The following is a 19951-nucleotide window of genomic DNA, read 5'->3' on the forward strand; positions in this document are numbered from 1 at the left end:
TGGGGTGTCAAAATTGTGACTATATACTTTGGGAAAAAAATGTATTAATAAGTTTTCATCAATTGTGACTTCTAACCTTGCACTATCACGGTTAACAAAAAAAGGGGCCTTAACTACGTGCCAGAAAGAATAGCAGTGTCTACGCTGTGAGGCCTAATAAAGATTATCCCACGCCTGCTCCCTAATTTCTTTCTTTATCTATTCCTCGCAAGATTATAGGCCTTCCTACAGGCTCTAATTTTCTCACCGTCCCTCTCTTGGTTACAGAGTGCGGCCTTAAGTTGGGAATACGTTTGTGTACACTGACTATCAAACCGGCCATTACTCCTTTTTGGCGGTGTCTTGCTGGGCTTAAAGAGAATATTTTGTATAACCTGTGTGATATGCATAAATGCATTTAAAGTATCAACAACAGGAGTATCATCTTTTAAACATACTAGGATCGGGTCAATGGCCTTTGAGATAATTTTTAAGTTTATCTCCGCTGGGTATTTCTTTCCCCACCTCAAAGAGTATCCATTTTGGCGGGCCAACACGATATCTTGGGACCACGCCAAACATTCTACAGTGGAGGGGGCATTGTTATCAGGTAGCATTAAGTTCATACTTAAAGGAAGGTGTCCCTAAGGCCGTTTGTATGAATTGTAAATTTCGACAACCAGTGAGCATATCGAATAGGAGTAATAATAAAATCAATCACTGACTTAAAACCCCGTCCTATATATGTGGGGCCAAAATCCATGGTTAGGGAACAAATCTTATTAGCGAACCCAAGGTCAAATGTGGCCATCATATTGTTGAGCTTTTCTCCTCTATCTGAAGGTACAAAGTGATTAATATGGCAGTTTTCCTCTAAATCATTGTCCCCTAGCCCCCTTTCCCCAATCCCAAAGTTACTCAGAGTGCAGATGCTAGTGTTAAAATCCCCACCCCTTATCATAATCATATCCCTTACTTTAAAGGTAGCTTGGCTACTTAAATCATTGGTAAGGCTATTTATGACATCTGCAAATTTGGCCTTTTCTATATTAATATAGAAATTTACAACCAGCACCTTAACATGTGAAGATAGATAAATAGTGACGATTTGATAATAATCAGTACATTTTAGCATTTTAATTTTCTGAACCTCAGAATAATATAAATATATACACAACTTCCCCCTTTGTGCCTCCCATGTGCTGAACACAATGCAGGTACATGAAATGTCGTGTAGCCAACCAAATGCATCTCATTTATTAGCCATGTCTCCTGGAAACGAAGAATGTCAAAATTATGAATAAAATCAACCCAAACTTCGTTTGTAACCTTCGTTTCAAGGCCGCAAATGTTCCAGAAGACTACTCTGGCTATCCCAAATGTTGGAACTTCTTGGACTTCTTTGTCATGTATTTTTTCTCCCTGAACCTTAGATTCAACCAGCTGTAATGGGGAGTTTGTAAAATGTTCAACTTTAATAGAGGGAAACAGAAAGATCACTAAGAGCATGGCAATCTGTTTCAGGCGAGGTAGTTATTGAAAATACTATTGGAAATGGGTCATCCTTACTTTGGGGTTCTAGGGGCACAATATAATTGAGCTGATTACAGACCGTTTTAGATGGTATTTTAAATCTCATTGATTCTCCAGGATCCTGAAATGGGTCCTTGGTGAGTATACTGGCACGAGCCCTGCATTCATACTTCAATACCCTTTTTTCATCTCCCATGGACCGTACAATTACGTAGCTATCCATAGGGTGATGATTACCATCATGTCAGTCCATATCCTCAAGATATTGCAAGGGACCAAACCTATTTTTTGTCTCCAGATTATAAAACAAACTATTATTAGGAAAGATGTTACCAAACAGAGCAGTGCGCTTTCCTTGCATACTTGGCTGATAAAAGAAACCCAAGGGAAGAATATTAGTTCCATCGAATCTCAGTTCTTTAGAACTAATGTGATTTAGAATTTCACGAACTAGAGCCGGGGAACTCAGGGACAGAACCACACAATCCCTGTTTAAGGCTTTCCTGCTGGTACCAACCCATGAAACTCGTCTCACCATCTTAAATGTGTCAAACATCTCCTTCACCAAACCCGCCTTCGCACCCAAACAAAATCTCGTCCCCTCCAACAAGGACACTCAATTCAGAAGATGCCTTGGAGGTATTGAGGTATTGATTGCCCCGTCAAGCTTTTTTGGGGAGAGGATAAAACCTTGCTGGTTTCGGCTGATGACAGTGACTCCTTATCCTTAGTGAGGGCCTCCTCTACACTTGAGATCTGCTTCTCAATGGCCCCCACCGCCAATGTCAGATAGTTCATTAAGGACATATTATTTGTTTTGGGCTTATTTTTCTGTTGGCCAAAATTTGAATTGTGTAACTTCCTTTTCCCCATTCTTTTTGCTCAGCCGGAAACCCTATCTCAAGCACAAAAAAACATACAATTACAAAACAAAATGTCAATGGGGTCTTTACGGCAGATTGTAGCTTCTAGTTGATGTTGGCACCTGAAAGCCAGAGGCCAAAGGAAGTGGCCCAGCCCATCCTCTTCCGGGCTGTGACAGGCAAGGACGGGCCTGCCCTTTGCCCAGGCTTCGCCTGGCGCCGCCCGCTCGCGTCCCACGAGGTTGGGGCTCAATGGTCCTTATGCGCGCCTCCTAGCGCTTATGTGATGTGATGGCGGCATGCAAGCCGCAGGTGTTGCCGGTATCTGGAGTCCGGTGACTCGTGGCGGTGGCGGCCTCCCCAGATCCCTGGTTACAGAAGGTAGGCAGAGGGCAACGTGAAACGTAATCCCCAACAGGCAAAAGTGTCAACAGAGCTCATCACAATGAGTTTATGATCATAGAATCTTCCCTTCTCTATAGGGATATAGTTTGTTTGGTGGTTTTAAAAACAATTGAGTAAAGTATATTTGGGATAGCAGCCAGTTCTTGGTGCAATGTGAGCAAGAAGATGGATGGATTCACATCAATAACTGGGGCCTATTTGCACCTGGTCAATTGTTCAGGCACATGTCTATAGGAAGCTAATATAAAGGGTTTTCTTTTTCTTTAGTTGAAATTAAAATGATCTATCTTTTATCTATTCGCTAATGGACAATATGTGTACTGCCAAATTGTAGAGAATGACTGCCAGACAGCGTAAGTAGAAGTTGGATGTTGATTAGAGAGAGAGCAAACAGTCCGCTCAGTGCAGTACACTCCAGCATATGGCGTTCTACAAGCGTAGTCTTCTCAAGACTCCTTGCTGCGGGTGACGTCACTGGCAGACTAGAATGCGTCACCACACATTTTCCACTTTCACCATTTTAACAACAAGGAAAAGGAAATGCATGCCCAAATCTCATTTCAATATTATAGAATAAATGCAAGTTTGCATATGAATAAACACAATGAATGTCGAATAAACACAATATGGGTTAAGAACAGTACATATCGCTGAATGAGTAATTATAAATACTATGAATATTGAATAGGTAAAAGTTGCATTAATGGTCAATAAATACTAATAAATATTAAATTACAAAGTGCGTAACAGTAAATAAATATTTACATAAATATGTCAAGTCATTAAAAGGCTAAAAATTGACTACGGCTAAAGAGAGTCTAAGTGTGTGTGTGTGTGTAGGTGTATAGAGCCAATAAGAATAACTAGAGCTCATGATGGTTGCATCACAAAATCATTGTATTTCTTTGGTAAGGTGACCGGCCTGCCAGTATGAGTGGATTTTAGGTCGAAAAGGTGCCTCCTTTCTTCAGAAGAGGCATTACCATGCTGTGTTCCTATGACTTCACTGGGTGATTTGTTCGGAGTGTCTTGAGTGGTGTTAAAGTCGTCTGCTTCACTAGACTCCTCAGTTTCACTTTGCACTTCTTCCATTTCTTGTTCCATGTTGTTGACCCTCTCTGCCAGTGCTCGATATTTCATTCTCCCACTCAAACCATAACCATATATCCTCTGTCTGTATCTGTAAGCCAATCATTCTTTCTCCACTTCAAGATTGTGTTGCATTTAGCCAACGTGGCAATAGACCAGAGTTTGTTGTCGCTCAGCAAAGCTGAATGATTATAAAGCTCCTTAATTTGTAGTGGGCCTCTGAACTTGCTGTCAGCTTTCTTGCACATCTTGCCCAGTTTAACTCTGTCCCAATCACCAATCTCCAAGCAACTAGCTTTCACTCTGTGCTTCTTGTCAAAATATGTATATGTATATTTTTTGAGCTTTGGCGAGGTTGTTTCTAACAGCAGCAGGCGACCATTTGCTATGTAGTTTAAGATTCATCCATACAGTGTTGTCTCTTGTGTAGGGTTCTCTGCTGCATCGAATTTTGAATGGACTGTATCCTGTGAGGGTAGGTGTTATACGATATGCCCATCCCATTTTGTCTAATTCCGTTTCCCAATTCTTGCCTGCATTTATGGCAGCTTGGACTGAACCAATGATGACTCAATTGAATCTTTCAGCTGAACCATGAGCCGCTGGGTGGTATACAGGTGTATGCCTGACTTTGATTCCATTTCTGTTGAGGAAGTTTACCCATTTTTCAGAGCTGAATTGAGGACCATTATCACAATAAATGGTTATCAGAATGCCTTCCCTCAAGAATGTACTGGTAAAGAAGGAGATGATGGAGGAAGAGTCCGCTTTTTCACAAATTCTCAACTCTGGCCATTTAGAGTATTTGTCAATAAGTACCACAATGTACGTCTTCCACCCCAATAATCTAAAATGGGTCCCAAGATATCAATTGAAAGTTCCTCCCATGGGCTTTCAGGGTGTGCGTATACTTCCAAGGGCGGTCTCAACATGGTCATTGATTTGTCAGGTATGGGCGGAAAATCCGTTTCGCTCGCGGATTTTGCGGATTTTCGGGAAATCCGCAATCCGCGAGATTCGTGAATCTCCCGCAAAATCCGCAAATCCGCGAGCAGCGGATTTTGCTCGCACTGTTCGCGTGAGTTTGCGGCTTCCCAGTACAACTTCGCGCCCCGCGAATAAGTGCTAAATTGCAGAAATACGATCTTAGCAAAACTGAAACTACTTGCCAGGTTCAAAAGTTCAGGCTCATCATTAGTAGCCATTTCCTGTAGTGCTTCCTGAGGGGCCCCTCCAGAGTTCAGTTGCCAGTTGCAACTATTATGCGACCCTGCTGTGAACCTCAGAATAGTTACACATATGCCACAAAGGTCCTGAATTACAGCTAAGGGAGACAAGCAGGAGCCAGGCTGGAAGTTAAAATCCATTAATCAGCCCCTAATTCATTATTGTCAGTTGGGGCAGGGCAGGTGTTGTAACTAATTTTGCAACAATGAAAGCACTTAGCAAGTGCAAAAGATCACTAATCAGGGCGCACTAAGGAAGCAGGTGCCAGCTAAAAAAATATTCTGTGACATATTAATCAGCCCAAAAATTAATTCAGGTCACTTGAGGCAGGGAAGGTGTGCTTTGCTTTGCCGAAAATAATGTACACTGGACAACCAGAGGGTGTGGTGATGAAACAGAGGGTGGCATGGGTGGGCCAGAGGGTGGCATGAGTAGTCAGAGAGTGGCAGTGGTGACAGAGAGTGGCAGTGATGAAGAAGAGTGTCCCAAACAGGCTGGACACGTAGAAACAACAAGTTCGCGAAACTTGCGACCCGACAGGTAAGTTCGCAAATTGCGAAATTGTAAAAACCCTCGCGAACTTGCAGAAACACGGCGAACACAAAAAAAAATCCGCAAATTCGCGGGAATTCGCGGATTTTGTGGATTGCGAATTCGCAAATCCGCAAAATTCGCGAACGCGAGATCCGCAAAATTCGCCCATGCTTAGCTCTGGCGCAATGTCTGCACTCTCTCACGTTCTTCTCTATGTCATTATCGACGTCAAGTCACCAATACAATGACTTCACCATTCTCTTAGACTTTACGAAACACAGATGTCCTTCATGCATTATGTTTATAAGGTGGGTTCTTAGACTGCTTGGAGGAATAGCTTTATATTCCCTGAGAAGAAACATGGTATCATCACTGATCGATAGTTCATCTCGAAGTTCCCAAAATGTCCTTTGTTCATTACTTTGTTTCTTTTTTTCTGGCCACCCTTGTGTAACAAACGATCTTATTTGGGCAAGGACAACATCCTTAAGATAGGCGGATTGACAATCCTGAGCGCTGAAGACATCCTCTTTCTCATCCATGAACACCACACTGTACTAGTCCTATTCATCACGTAGCTGCATCACCCCAGGCACCGGAGAACAGCTAAGACAGTTTGCTACTATGTTTTTGCTTCCTGGTAGATACTTCACGTCGTACACATAATCTAAAAGCTTGAGGGTCATCTTGGCATTACGGGGATGGCTTTTACCTGACTTGCGGACATAAGAACCCTAACAAGAGGTTCATGGTCCGTTCTGAGAGTGAATCTTGACCCTCACAGAAGCCAACATTTCTTTCTCTATTACAGAGAATTTTTCTTCATTCGGGGCGAAGGACCTCGAGCCAAATGCTTTACTATCTTCAGTTCCATCCCTAGACCATTGTGAAAGGACTGCCCCTAATCCTTTCTCACTGGCATGCGTTGTCAATATGCTGGGAGCAGTCATATCAAATCCCTGCAGAGGAATGGCCTGACAGATGTTGAATGTTATGCTTTCAAATTCCTTGTTCATTCAGAACTCCAAGTAAAGATGTTCTTCTGTTTCAAAAGTTGGCGCAAGTTGTATGTTTTAGTAGCAAAGGTTCTTACGAATTTACTATAGAATTCAGCCAACCCAAGGAAGGATCCGACGTCATCCTTAGATTTTGGTGCAGGAGCTGATTCAATGGCAGAGATGATGTCTTTCTTGGGGGCAATCCCCTTGTCACTTATTTTGTGACCTAAACATGTGACAGCACGGAGGGAAAACTTGCATTGTTTAAGTTCCGCTGTAAGACTGTTCTCAGCCAACTTCTTTAACACTTACCTCAACTTGATGTTATAATCCTCTTTGTTCTTGCCCATAATGAGTATGTCGCCTTGGAAATATTTGACACCTTTAGTGTCTTTAAATAGTCTGTGCATACATGATGACAATATAAGAGAACACAGAGGTTCCAATTAAGAACACGTACAATTTTGTCTGGGTATTCGTGTACTAGCTACATTTTTTTAGGGATGCGCACTAGTAGACTTCCAGTGGGTAAAAAAAAATTATGTTGTGCTTATCAAGGAGCAGAGAGGAAAAAAACAGAAAAGCATCGGAAAACATATAATACTACAATTAAGATGTGCTTATCACCAAGCTAAAAGCTCAAGGAGATGCACACTGTCAATTTCTTCAGTATGGCAATAAGTTATGGTGCGTGCATCACCAGTTGATGCCCAAGAGGAGATGCGCTTAACACGTTGACACTGCCAAGGTACAAAATTAGCGTTGTAGCATTAGAGGCTTATAAATATTACAATTAAGGTGTACATATCACCAACTTCTGTTTAGTATGGCTAAATCTATGTTGTGCGTATCACAAATGAAGCGCAAAAGTGAATGCGCTAAATAATTGTGCACTAAAGTGTAGAAATGGTCAAAGTACATATACAGCGCTGCAGTAGTTCAAAGATGTAGTGAGGCTTATAAGTATTGCAATTAAGGTGTGCATATCAACGAGCAAAAAGCTTCCAAGAGATGTGCACTGGTAACTTCTTCTTAGTATGGCTAAATTTATGGTGTGCTTATCATCGATGATGCTCAAGAGGGAATGCACTCAAAAATTGTGCAGCAAAGCGTAGAAATGGTCAAAGTACATAATCAGCGCTGCAGTAGTTCAAGGATGTAGTGAATGCGTAACAATTTGATGTACTCGAACTTGCCCGAAATGGCCACCAAGAGAAGGTTCATCTAAAATTGCTGCAGCTGTGAAAATGTGACAGGTCTGAGGAAAGTAAAAAGGCAGTGGCGGGAAAATCACAGCCGAAGTATAATAATTTGTACTGTAGTAGCACAAGCACATTCAATGCCCAAGGATTGGAGTACATTCAAACAGTTTAAAATGTTCTGCAAAGTAGGATTTCCTCTTAAATGGCTGCCGAATAGAAAACGTGACAGACTTGAGGAGATAGGAAGCAATGGCGGGAAAATAATCAGGAGTGTAGAAATTATGTAGTAGACTGCACCAATATTAAGGATAGTTCACTCTTTCTCTATCCAACACATAGCGGCAAAAATCTGAACAAACTGTTCTTCAGAATGTTCAAAGAATCATCCAGCAATCAAATAAAGGTGGTTGTACTTCACCACATGAGAAGATGCCAGGAGATAATCAGACAGACTTCCAGTGGAACACCATGGGTCTGAACATCTCGTTGCCAATGTGTAGAGAATGAATACCCAACATCGTAAGTAGAAGTTGGATGTTTATTAGAGAGAGAGCACACAGTCCGCTCAGTGCGGTATACTCCAACCTCTGGCATTCTACAAGCGTGGTCTTCCCATGACTCCCCACTGCGGGTGACTTCACAGGTAGACTATAATGCGACACCACACAAATACATCTTTAAAATGGAGCCTTTTCAGCTTGAATTTCTTTTAACTATAAACAATTTGTGAAAGGCTCTGGATGTAAGTTGGTTTGGATATGATCTTCCCCTATACAGCTGCTAACTACTCATACACATGCCCGCTTATGTCAGCTTTTTGCAAGATTTTGTTTATCGGTATAGTTGGACTTTCAAACCAACATTTTGCTTTTCTTAATCTGTCTATTAAAATAAAGCTCAAAGTTGGTGAGGTGGATCTCCCTCTCCAAGTAGTTCTGCTACATTTCCATTTAAAATCTATTGCAAGTGTTGCTTTGAAGCAACAATAGATGGAGTGCAAAAATGGCTGCTCTGGGGATTTCTGTGTAGCATTTGAACTAATCATCCATGGGTTAGGAGTATTTGCAGCAACTAAATATGTGTACAGGACAATGATATTTCTTTATTATAGATCTTTTGCAAAGATACCCTACCATTCTCTGTGGTCCTTAGCAGGGCTATTACGTTCTTGTGGAAAGCTTTTTTACCCAGTGGAAAACCTTCTAGAAGATTCAGTTAATTGTCGTAAAACATATTGTATGTATATGGGAATGGAAACAGGTTATTCCCTTATCCTCGCTAGGCACCAATCATGGAGTTGTGGCACCAGGATATCATTGTCAGAATACCTTCTGACATAAACTTCGTGTCCATAATTGTGCTTAAAAAATGTTTTGGAGTTAATAATGAAATATCTACAGTCAACAGAACAAGATTTTTGTAAACATGATAAAGTACACAATATTTACTGCAGACAGTATTTCTCTCTATATTAATTACAGTATTATAGTATTGCTTATCTGAGATACATTTATCGTGCACCTACATTTTCCTGTATCAAGAAACAGTGAGTGAAAAAAGAAGTAGGATCTTGCTACTTTTCTTCTATCTTACACTGACCTGAGACTAAAGAATTACGTATAGGTAAATTGTCCACTACAGTGGCTTAAAGAAGGAAACAACGAGGCATAATATTTCACATTTCACATAGAAGCTTGACTGAAAAGGATGAGGGAGAGAGCCTTGAAAGAACACAAAATCAAGTACTCTGTGATCTTCCTGGTAAAGCTGCGCGTGGTGGCTGAAGGTCAATCCTGGTATTCCCAAAACCCAGAGGAGTTATGAGACTGGCTGGATGGTTGGAGAACAGTCGGTGGATCTCAGAGCAACAGCTGCGGCACACCAAGACCTCAGAGACCCAGAACAGTGGGGGAAGCTGGCATTAGAGAGGAGACTCCCTGCAGGAACAGGCTTGCTAATGACTATCATGTTGGTTTGGACACACTGGCGACAATACCTTTGATTACTCTGTTGCACACATGGAACATTATAAATTACATGTTTGGCTCTGCCTGTAATGCGGCCATGACCTGGCTTCTGGAGCATTCTCTTGTGTGGAGTGCTGCCCATGCTTGCAGCTTTACAGACTTTACTAGAACTGACAAGCACTGGTAAAATCTCTTCTTTTTGGGTGGATATGCATGGGAGGTACGCGGCGCTGTCTGAGAAGTGGGAAGGCAAAACTCTCAACAATATATCTACATATGTTTCCTCCAACTACATGAGGCAGCCTACTCAGACTTAAGTGCTCTCTTGCTCCGCCTACCAAAAGGCGAAGTGTTAATGGGTGGTGACTTCAATGCAGCCCTCTGCAAAGGAGCTGACTGCTAGACAGCCTGGACCTACCCAACGCACAATAGCCAACTTTTTACCTGCTTTGGGACTCGCCAATCTGTAGCGCGCCACAACCTGACTAAGCGCCTGTTGAATAATTACTCATTTTGAGTTAAAATTGATGCTTCTTTATTAGCAGCACGATGAACATCTTGTTACAGCAGAGTCCAGCATAAACTGTCCTCCAACTGCAAAGCATAAAAATTCCACCAGACATGTGGAATATGGAACACAATTAAAGAACAACATGTCGCATGCAGTGGCATGTGACCACTACACATATTTCTTAAAGAGACAAAGCTATACATGAGAATGTAACACATCTCCCTTTTTACAAAACAAAACTAAAACAACAATAACAACTATATATAAAATGCAATGTAAAATGTAGTATGAAAAAAAACACTCTAAACATAATCAGCATATCTTTTAGGTAAACTGATGGTACGTTTTGCATCCTTGACTCTGTAAGCAACAGAATCATTTTTGTCAACATGTCTCTTCCTGTCAGAAATACCACTGTCAGCATTATTAAACCTGGAACATTTGGCCAATCTTTTAACATTCCAAATCCTACCATATTGAGTCATGACACTGTTTATAAACACTTTTTTTTATCTTAATAGGATCACTAAATTTGTCAGAACCCTTGGCTAATAAAAATGGTTTTAGAAACCTAACCCATTCCCCCACCTGAAAATATTGTGTTCTTGCATTCCATTTTGTATCATACCACCTTTCTTGTTTTCCTCATGTTCAGCAATGTCAACAATCTTTTCTTTATCACCCAACAATGCATTATACCATTTCTCCTGAGGCGGAAGCCGGCAGTGTCATTGCTTTTTGTGAATTCTGTGTTTTTTAAAACCTGCACTTGCGAGTCACCTATTTTGTTGTCAATTTTAAAAACTCACCCCTTGCTGACGCTCGGTTTGGAGCAGAGACCTTCAGCACCCTTAGTCGCACAGCGGAGCTAGCGCTGCTGCGACACACTCGCACCCAGAAAACAGCTGACGCCATTACCGGCGTACACTGAGGCCACGCCCCTCGAGGCCACGCCCCCTCTCACGCTATAAGTAGGCGCTGAATACAAGCGACCTGCCTATACCATTTCTCCTAAGGCGGAAGCCGGGAGTGTCATTGCTTTTTGTGTATTCTGTGTTTTTTAAAACCTGCACTTGCGAGTCACCTATTTTGTTGTCAATTTTAAAAACTCTCCCCTTGCTGACGCTCGGTTTGGAGCAGAGACCTTCAGCACCCTTAGTCGCACAGCGGAGCTAGCGCTGCCGCGACACACTCGCACCCAGAAAACAGTTGACGCCATTACCGGCGTACACTGAGGCCACGCCCCCTCGAGGCCACGCCCCCTCTCCACCTCTTTCGCTTCTATAAAGCATGTGCATTTGGAGGAAGCGCAGCGTACGAGCGCAGCGGGAGCGCCGTTTGAGCGCCGAAGGCGCGCCTAAGGGAATCCCGTCTGCGCCCGTCATCGCCAGACCATTGCCTCTCGCCAGTCCCCCTGCACAAACTGCTCATCATAGAATACATTACGAAAGGGAGCGTCTCCTCGCACTCAACCCAGACGTAAGATGCGACAAGCTTGGAGGCTGTCTCGGCCAAACAGGTCTGTACTGCAAGTCCTGTAGCTTTTCGACACCTACACCTAGTCTATCTAGACATAGAACTACTGCGCCAAAGTACTCCTCCCTCACAGTCCTCCAACTGAATGTCAGATCCCTTGTGAAACACCACGCTGAAGTGTTCACCCTTCTAACAGATGAAAGCCCAGATATTCTGTTTCTATGCGAAACCTGGCTCCATGATGACCAAACTAGTATCCAGAACCTCACGCTGCCCGAGGGCTTCTCTATGAAAACCATAAATAGAGACTCAAGGGGTGGTGGGATAGCTGTCGTCTACCGAACGACATACAACTGCTCCTTCATGAAGGAAGATATCTGGGGTTGCGAAAGCGCACAGTTTAAGATCACCACCAGTCCGCAGTTTACCCTCTCTGGCCTCTATATCTATCGTCCACCCGGTCCTACCCCTAGATTCATTGAAGAACTTCTAGACGTAGCTCACACTCTAGTGGTGTCTTCTCCCAACTTCACCATCCTGGGAAATCTTAATCTCCATTTTGACTCCGTGTCTGACCCGACCATCTAGAACTTACGGGCGGACCTCACAGGCCTTCAGCTAAACCCACTTATTCATACCCCCACTCATTCTGCTGGGCATTTATTAGACCCTGTTTTTACCAACCTCTTAGAGGCCACGGCTGATCTCCCCAAACCCATGGGCTGGACATCCCATTTCCTTATTAGATTCTCCATGATGGTCAGAGATCCGCTCACAAAAAATACTTCCAGTTCCTGTTACAAGAGGCCTTGGCACAAACTTTCATCTGATGATCTTATCAATAATCTAGGCGATTTCCATTTTAATACTGAGAACAGAGACATAAATAAAGCATATGCTGCTTTCCATGAGTGGATCACCACAGGACTTGATACCCTAATCCCAGCGAAATGGACCAAAACCCGTAGTACCCCTTCTAACCCATGGTACAATGAGAATCTAAAAACCATGCGGAAAGAATGCAAAAGAGCTGAACGATGTTGGAGGAAAGAGTATAAGGATACTGATAAAGCCCTCTACCTGTCAAAGTTGAGGACGTACCACAAGGCGGTACGTACCAGTCGTGCATCCTTTTATGCTAAGGAAATCAGCTTAAGTGCCAACCCCACTAAAACCATTTTTAAGCTAGTACAAAAACTCCAAAATAGCTCTAACCCAGCACCATGCATTACCTCCTCACAACAATGTGACAACCTTGCTACTTTCTTTATAGAAAAAGTGAGGAAAATCTACAACACATTTCCACAGGACTTCCCAGAACTCCTCAACCCTCTTAAACTCTCGGCCGACAATCCCAGTCTGCCACTTATACCTAGTATAACCCATGACGATCTAGCCAAGCTATGCACACAGGTTAAGTCCGGTTCTCCTACAGATCCTATGAGACCAGCCAAATTTCTAGAATCCCTGGACTTCTTCCTCCCCCCCTTGGCCACCCTACTCAACCTCTCTTTCTCCTCGGCAGTGGTTCCCACATGCTGGAAGCAGGCATGGGTCTCTCCGATTATTAAAAAGCCTACGCTAGACCCCACAAAGCCAGAAAATTTGAGACCTATTTCGCTGCTTCCATGGGCATCGAAACTGGCAGAAGCCCATGTGAACAAAGTATTGTCCAACTATATGGTCCAAAATCAAATCTTGGACCCTTCACAGAATGGCTTCAGGCCAGGATTCAGTACGGAATCCGCCCGGCTGACTACCATTGAACACCTCTGGAACACACTGGACGCCGGTCAAAGTGCTGCGCTGATTCTACTTGACCTCAGCGCGGCCTTTGATACGGTCTCCCATAATCTTTTGCTAAAACGTCTCGAGGCTATAGGGATCAGCGATCTGGCCCTTGAGTGGTTTCGGTCCTTCCTGAAGGACAGATCCTTCTGGGTCTCAGCCCCCCCATTTATCTCTCAGCCTCACTCCATAGAACAAGGAGTTCCTCAGACATTGGCGCTTAGCCTATCCCTTTTTAAACTCTATGTCCAGCCTCTCGCTGAAGTGGCAAAAGAGTGGGACCTCACGCTGGTGTCGTACGCTGACGACACGCAGCTGGTCATCACTCTAACTGAAGGCCCCTCAATTTCAGCTGCAAAATTTAAGGATGGCTTAGCGGCAGTCGCGCAGTGGATGACACACAACTGCCTACAGCTGAACGCTGGGAAAAAATCCCTGCTACTGGAATGAACATTGGTGGCCGTCCCTACTTGGCCCCATTCCTTCTCCCAAAACTGTGGTGAAGAATCTAGGTGTCTGGCTGGACTCCTCCCTCAATTTCCAGACCCACACAAAGAAAGTGGCAGCTACTTGTGTGGGGCTGCTGAGGAGCCTTCATCCGATACTTGGCTTCTTTGACCCCAATACGCGCCAAATGATAGTTCAATCAATCATCCTGGCTTGATTGGATTATGCCAATGTTCTATTCTTAGGCATCAATAAAGCAGAGATGGCACGGCTGCAACGGGTACAAAATTCAGCAGCTAGGGCTGTGGTAGGCCTCCCCCGCAGATGCTCTGCCAGAAATACCATCCAGAAGCTACACTGGCTGCGTATTGAAGCCCGAGTTCGATTCAAGACTCTCACCACTGCCTTTAAAATTCTTAGATCTGACTGTCCTGGACTCCTACGCCCACTCCTGGTACCCTACACCCCCCAGAGCGCCCTATGCTCCTTAGGACAACACCTTTTGGTTGTCCCTCAAACAAGGCTTAGCAGAATGGGTGGCCGTTCTTTCAAGGTTTTGGGGGCGAAGCTTTGGAACTCCTTGCCACCTCACATTCGCTCCATGACAAACCTGATGGCCTTTCGTAAGGCAATCAAAACATATCTGTTTTCCCTGACATAATCTTCCTGCAGTTTCACTCCCTCCCTTCCCTCCCCTCAGGTATCTGTTATGGTTCTGCACCGGGACGCCTTGTTGCTGGGGCAGCTGGTTTGCGCTCAATAAAATATTAACATAACATAACATTTCTCCTTTAACCACCATGGTAAAACGTTGGAAGCAGGGTTGCGACCTTTGAAAAGTTTAAAAGGACTCACCTCCGAAGTCGAATGAGGCGTAATACGATAAGTCCATAAACGTTCTCTTAACGCACTCACCCAATTTGCTCCACCTTTGACAGATTCTACAACGAAATTCTTCAGCACATGATTAAATCTCTCCACCTGACCATTCTCATGTGGTTCATATAAAGAAGTTAACCTTTGGGCAATATTACATTCTTTAAGAAAAGCAGCCATTTCTACAGATGTTAATTGAACTCCATTATCAGTGACCATTATCGATGGACAAACTTCACTAGTGAACATCTCTTTGAAAAAAATAATAACTGCCTCAGTGGTAGCCTTGGGAACAAACTTTACTTCCGGCCATTTGGAATGATAATCTACAATAACTAATGCATAACGTGAAGACTCTGGTAACATGTGGAAAGGCCCGGAAATATCAAATGCGATTTTCTCTCAAGGTTCAGATGGCCACTTGACAATTTTGAGCGGTGGTGTAAATACCGTCAACATTATTTCGCTTGACACACATTCCTGACACTCTCTGACTGTCCTATCAATAAATCTCTCAATCCCAGGCCACCAAAATAGGATCTAACCAAACTTTTCATGGAAGATATACCAGGATGAGTTTTATGTGAAATTTGAAGTATGATCTCTTGCATACACTCCGGGGGAATACATTTTCCTGACTTAAAGATAAAACCACTTTCCATCTCCAATTCCTCTACTACATTATAAAATGGCAACAATTCTGACTTGATCTTATCTTTGCTTGGCCATCCGTTTTTAACATAACTCACAAGTTCTTCCCACTTGCAATCCTTCTGTACACATTCCATCCATTGCGATTCAGAAATAGCATGAAATTTCCCTTGTAAAACATCCTGGATAGTCAACACAAAATCACATTCATTTATCACACTAACTTCATTATGACTGCAGGGAAGACGTGACAAACAATCAGCGGTGACATTTTTTTTCCAAGAACATTAACGGTGACAAAATTACATTCCTGTAGTCTTGAAGTAAGTCTGGCAATCCTAGCTGTAGAATTCCATCCGCCACTCACAGACAAAATATTAATTAAGGGTTTATGATCTGTCCTGAGGGTAAATTTTGAACCCCACACGTATAATCTAAAATGTTCAATTGCCCAAACACAAGCAAGCAGTTCCCTTTCTATCACTGCATACTTCCGTTCACACTCATTGAGGGTCCTAGATGCAAATGTTACATTCCATTCATCATTTCCTTCTTTCTGTGAAAGTACACTACCTAGACCATATAAACTTGCATCAATTGTAATTATGCATTCCTTGTTGATGCGAAAAGGTTTAAGTGTAGGTGAATGTACAATTTCATCTTTAATTACCTCAAAAGCCTGTTGTTGTAAATCAGTCCATATATACTCTACCCCATGCCTTAATAATTTCCTTAAAAGTTCCATTTTGGTGGCAACATTTATCACAGATTTGCTGTAGTATTCACACATACCAGCAGAAGAAAGGAGCTGATCTTTATTTGTCAGAGTGGTTTTAATGATAGCCTCTACGTTCGATTTCTTGGGGTTCACTCCATCACCCGACAGTGTGTGTGTTGTAATCTAAGTATGTTGTTAAGTTATCATTAGTGGCACATTCCGCCCACCCCTCCGGACTTCCACCTGTTGGTATGTTCCCCTGGAGGCAGCTTTGGAATGTTGGAATTCACCTGACAGTTCGGAGAGTTGGGTGACAGAATAAAGGTTGATCTTACCTTCTCCTGGTGTCAAGAATATTCCACTGATTCTTGGAAAAGTTTACATTTGTGTGCCTTCAATGTTAAACCACTACTTTCTAATCTCTTGCACACTTCTTGTAAATGTCTCTCATGTTCAACAGAATCTTTTGAAATCACCAAAATATCGTCCTGAAAGCATTTAACATACTGAAAATATAAAACATTGTTCTCTGAAACATCGACACCGCTGACGCTAAACCAAATGGCATGCGTATGTACTGAAATAAACCGTGTGGTGTTATAAACGCTGTGAGTTTCCTAGATTCTTCTGTCAATTCAATTTGATGGTAAGCTGATCTGAGATCTAATGTTGAAAAAATCTTTGCCCCATCTAACAGTGAAACTAACTCATTGATGTTTGGCAACGCGTGACAATCGATAACAATATTAGCATTCAAAGCTCTCAAATCTATACATAACCTGAATTTTTGGTCCGGTTTTCCTACTAAAACTATAGGAAACACCTTAATTGGGATGCCTCTAAGTTTTTGTACAACTGGGGTATGATTCTTTTTTAGTACAATGTTATGTGAGAAATGTTTAAGTTTACCCAACTTTTCACTAAACATAGAGCTGAAACAATTAACAAGATTATGTCCTTTCTCGCTATCCGTGGGATTTTTGCAAATGGATGATTCAATCACTGAAACTGTACCCATTAAACTATCATCGCAAAGTGATACAGGATCTTTAGAATGAGGATTTAACTGGATCCCCAATTTCCATTGATCATACCATCCTAAGACATTAACTCCTTTGAGAGATATATACAGCTTAATATTAGCTTTTCTGTTTTTAAAATGAGTATCCACCTGAAAAAAAAACAATTATATTAATTCTCGTGCCACAAAAACTTTTAGCAACAATATCAGAATCCTTCATATTGTTTAACATTTTGGAATTAGCTAAAGTATTACCGAAATATTCCTGAGATATAATGGTCCATTGAGAACCAGAATCTACCACAAGAGATAACTCAAACTCACATACCCTGAATATGCAAGTTGATGACTTGAAATGTAACATAGCTTGATCATCTACAATGGATACCATAGCTTGATCATCTACAATGGATACCACAAAACCTTTTCCCCCAGAGCATTCAACATTCTTAATAGTATTGACATTTTCTTCGGATCACACGGAAACAGCACCCTTATTGCGTAACTGAGGGCGTCTGTCTCTAAACATGTTGCTAAAATTACCAATCCTTTTGCAGAAATTACATTCACTTTTCAATGCTGGACAACCTGAAAATGAAGCATAATGGGACCTATTCCCACATCTGTGACACATCCCTGTAAATTAAAGGTATCATTAGTATTTTGTGCAGGAAATTGTTTAGGTCAATAGGAATTGTATCTCGCTGTTGATTGAACAGACTCATGTTTAATATCTTGTTTGTGTTTGACAACAGAAATTTCTTCTTCAGCAGTTTTCTTTTCCGTGTTGCTTCTAATAGTGTTCATCCATAAATCAGACTGTTCTTGAGCTTTTGCTACGGCAATAGTCTCACTTAGGTTTGGATCACCCATGACCCAGAGCTTGTCTTGTATTTTTTTACATTTGACGTATACAATGATCTGATCACGTATCATTTCATCCGTCATCATGCCAAAGTTGCAATGGAAACTTAATGATTTTAATGATGTTAGAAAATCATCAAAAGATTCATACTCCTTTTGTTTCCTAGTATAGAATTTGAAATGGTTGAGGGCAATGCTTACATTTTGCTTAAATCTCTTTTCAAGTCTCGCTAAAGCCTCTGTATACACATTCAAGGAATCCCCTCCTCCTTCATTTTAAGAAATTATTTAGGGTACGGATCTGAAAATAACTTGACCCTCAGAGCCAAGACAATGTAAAAGAATATTTTTCTTCCTTTCAGAGCCTATCCTTTCACCATCGATGGCCTTCATATACGTCATAAATCCTTCCTTCCACATTGTCCATGGCATAGGTGGATCACCCTTGACTTGAAGGAACTTGGCCGGAGGATCAAATTGCATTGCAAAATGTTGGTATTAATTTACAATAACAATGAAACGAAGAAGACGTAGATAAGGTTCGTTAAATAATGAACACAATAAAATACGTTTGTATTCCAATATGAATAAAACTTCCTATATTTACCTTGTAAATTCTGAATAAAAAAAATTGTGAAAATATGAAATTTCTATAAAGTTGTGAAATGTTTAAGACGATTTGCCTTCATACAATGTAATAAAAATACTTGAAAATGGAAAAACATGCAAGTTAGAGCAACTTGTACTTGTTTAATATCATGTAATTCCACAGTAAAATAAACTCTTCTGAGATTGCCAAAACGTTGAGAAAAAAAAACAGAACTTACTTCTTGCTTCTTTTGAAAAAAATCACAGCCCAGAAATAAAATAAATCAATATTGAATCGCTGAGTTTCAAAAATTACAGCACAGACATAAAGCAACTTGATCTTGAAATCGCCGAAAACTCACTCGTTTCGTAACCATGGAAACGGAAAAGCTTCCAAATCCAAAATGTCAGTCGTGCATGTGACGTAGAGAACGTGAAGATCCACTAACGTTTATACGTCACTGCACAGTCCAGGCTCTGAGTAGAATACTCCGAAAAGAACGTTGCTCGTTGCTTAGGACATAGGTATTTTATTTTAAATATCGCGCTTCACAAATACTTGCCGCTATTGCCCAAAATTGTATAAAAAATGATAGAATAAGGAAAAAAAGGAGAAGCTCACTCGAAACTCTTAATCCAATATAAATATTATTCTTTAAAGCACAAATGGTTTCAAATACTTCAAATACTTCACAGAAAATAGGTGCAATCAGGGCACTATTGAAATCTCTATCAGCCGCAGGTACAATCAGGGTACATATAAAATTACAAGTTTTACATACCAGTAGAAATGTAATGAAAACGAAGTAAAAGGTTGGGTCCAACACCACTAAATCTCATGCGGCACAGTGGTGATTTCCCTCGTCACCAAATTTCTTGAATAATTACTCATTTTGAGTTAAAATTGATGCTTCTTTATTAGCAGCACAATGTACATCTTGTTACAGCAGAGTCCAGCATAAACTGTCCTCCAACTGTAAAGCATAACAATTCCACCAGACATGTGGAATATGGAACACAATTAAAGAACAACATGTCGCATGTGTAAATAGCTTGACTCCAGTGGTGTGGAGAGCCTGGGACTCACGTCTGAGTATAGCGTATAGCCAGTGTCTAATCCAGGGTGGTGTGGAGTGCAAAAAAACAATGGATTTAGGCCCAGATCCTTGAATGTATGACATTGTTCTACATTCTGTCCATCAACTGTGTTTTTT

This window comes from Lissotriton vulgaris, chromosome 3_1, assembly GCF_964263255.1.
Source record: "Lissotriton vulgaris chromosome 3_1, aLisVul1.2, whole genome shotgun sequence".
Lineage (NCBI taxonomy): Eukaryota > Metazoa > Chordata > Amphibia > Caudata > Salamandridae > Lissotriton > Lissotriton vulgaris.